We start from the raw sequence: 2,953 nt of genomic DNA on the forward strand, positions 1-2,953 counted from the left end.
GCAATGGATTTCTTGCTTCTGCTACAAATCCTCCTAGCTGTAAGCCTTCCAACCTTCTAAATATTCCTTTGTTTGTGGTTCAGAGTTCTAGCACCATCCCCTGAGCCTGCTTGGTCCAGTATTCTGTGTTGTTAATGACAGAGCTCTTCACTGCACTTCCACCCAACCCATCATCTTGCTTGTTCTCCTCCAGCCAATTTGATTTTTAATATATAACATTTTAGCTTTTCAAAAAAATCAGCTTTCATATATTTAAGTAATCCACTTAGTTTACATTTCAATGCATGACTTTAAAAAATTATTTAAGTTGTGATTCAATTTTAAAAATATTCGTTGAGTTCCTGCAATGATGCACTGTGCTGACAGTTTCAGGATATTTGGAAACTGATTTCCCATAGTTCCTGTCTTCAAGATACTTTTATTTTCAATAAATATATTTAGAATAATAATGATACCATTAAATACAGGGGGAGTGAGGTGGTTCCATAGAATAAGCACTGGTTAGTGAACCACAAGGTTGGCAGTTCAAGCCCACCAGCTGCTTCACTGGAGAAAGATGAGGATTTTTGCTCCTATGAAGATATACAGCCTCAGAAACCCTATATGGGGTCACTATAGTTGGGATCAACTTGACAGCACTTAACAACTACAAATATATATATCAAATAGCCAAACCCAAACCACTGCCTTTGAATCCATTCAGACTCATAGCCATCCTACAGGGCAGAGTAAAACTGCCTATAGGCTTCCCAAGGCTGCCAACCCTTACAGCAGCATCTTTCTCATATAGAGTGGCTGTGGGTTCGAACCTCCAACCTTCTGGTTAGCAGTCAAGTGCTTTAACCACTGCTCTTCAAAGGTTCCTACATATACATCAAATGGTCCCTCCTTACCCACAGGGGATATGTTCCAAGACTCCCAGTGCATTCTTGAATCTTATATAAACTCACTGTCCTCGAACTGGTACCAATTCACAGTGACCTTAGACAGTGTTCCTGAGAAGTGGTTGGTGGGTTTGAACCTTCAACCTTGCAATTAGCAGTCCAATGCTTATCCTACAGCCATACCAGGACTCCTATGTAACTATACACTGCTTTTTTTCCTATGTTTACAAACGTATGAAAAACAGTAAGTGATTAACAACAAACACTAATAATGAAACTTAATTATGAAGTAAACTAAGGGCTATTGAATGCAAGCTCTGAGGCAGATTTGGCAATATTCAATCTAATAACTGAGGCAGTTGCTAAATGAGTAACAGTTGGATTGTATGCAACACCTACTCTGGACTAATTGATGATTCACATTCAGGAGGGGATGGAGCAGGATAGTGATTTCATCATATAACTCAGAATTGTTGTTGTTGTTGTCAAGTGCCATTGAGCTGGTTCCGACCCATAAAGAATCCATGTAGGGGTTCTGAGGAGTGGTTGGTGAGCTTGAACTGCCAACCTTGTGGTTCAAACTGACCTTGCAGTCCAGCACAGTAGCATTTAAAACTTATAAACTAATTGATTTCTGAAAATGTCCACTTAATACTTCATACTGAAGATGATCATGGGTAGCAGAAACGCAGGAAAGTGAAACCAGGGCTAACGGGGTGCTCCTTAAGAGTGAAGATGGAGAAACTCTGTCTCTTTGGACATGTTGCCAGAATGAATCAGTCCCTGGAGAAGGACATCATGCTTGGCAAAGTGGAGGGTCAACAAAAAAGAGTAAGACACCCCCCCCCACCAACAATATAGACTGACACAGTGGCAGCAGCAATGGGCTCAAACAGAACAATACTTGTGAGGGTGGCTCAGGACTGTGCAGTGTTGTGTCCTATCGGGTTGCTGTGAGTCGAACGCAGCATAATGGCCACTAATAACACAACAACATTGTATATTCCTATTTAAAGTAGCAGTCATAGCTACCGCAAGAGCAGTAATCACTAATTGGACTTTGACCATTTGCTATATGCTATTTATACACATTATTGTATTCAATCTGTGTGCCTGAAAATAAACGAAGAACAAAGTCTTCAAAGAAAAACCAGATTAGTCTTGGAGAGTGGGAAGACTGTTGCAACAAATCACAGACGTTGCTGTTAAATGCTTTCAAGTCAGTTCCAACTCATAGTGACCCTGTGCACAACAGAACGGAACGCTTCCGGGTCCTATGTCACCCTCATAATCTTTGATAGGCTTGAACCCATTGCTGCTGCTACTGAGACAACTCATCTTGTTGTAGGAGTCTTCTCTTTTTCATCGACCCTTCACTTTACCAAGTATTATGTCCTTCTCCAAGGTCTGGTCCATTGGGTAATATGTCTGAAGTATGAGAAATGAAGTCTCGCCATCCTGGTTTCTAAAAAACATTCTGGCTGTACTTTTTCTAACACAGTTTTGCTTATCCTTCTGACAGTTCTTGGTATTTTTAATATTCTTCTGCAGCATCATAACTCAAATGCATCAATTTTTCTACAGTCTTCCTTATTTATTGTCCAATTTTCTCATGAAGCTACTGAAAATACCATGGTTTAGGTCAGACTTACCACAGTTCTCAAATTGACATCTTCGCTGTTGAACATTAGTGCAATACATAGTTTGATTTCTTGACTGCTGCTTCCATGAGTGTTGCTACTTCCAAGCAAAATGAAGTCTTTGACAACTTCAATTTTTTCTCCATTTATCATGATGTTATTTATTGGTCCAGTTGTGAGGATCTTTGTTTTCTTTATACTGAGATGCAATCCATACCAAAGGTTGTGGTCTTTGATCTTCATCAGTAAGTATTTTTGTCCTCAACACTTACAGCAAGCAAAGTTATATCATCTGTATATCACAAGTTGTTAATGAGTCTTCCTCCAACCCTGATGCCACATTTTTCTTCATATAACACAGCTTCTCAAACTATTTGTTCAGCATACAGATTGAAGAAGTATGGTGAAGGGATACAATCCTGGCACACA

Source organism: Chrysochloris asiatica, unplaced genomic scaffold (genome assembly GCF_000296735.1).
Source record: "Chrysochloris asiatica unplaced genomic scaffold, ChrAsi1.0 scaffold00090, whole genome shotgun sequence".
Taxonomy (NCBI): Eukaryota; Metazoa; Chordata; class Mammalia; order Afrosoricida; family Chrysochloridae; genus Chrysochloris; species Chrysochloris asiatica.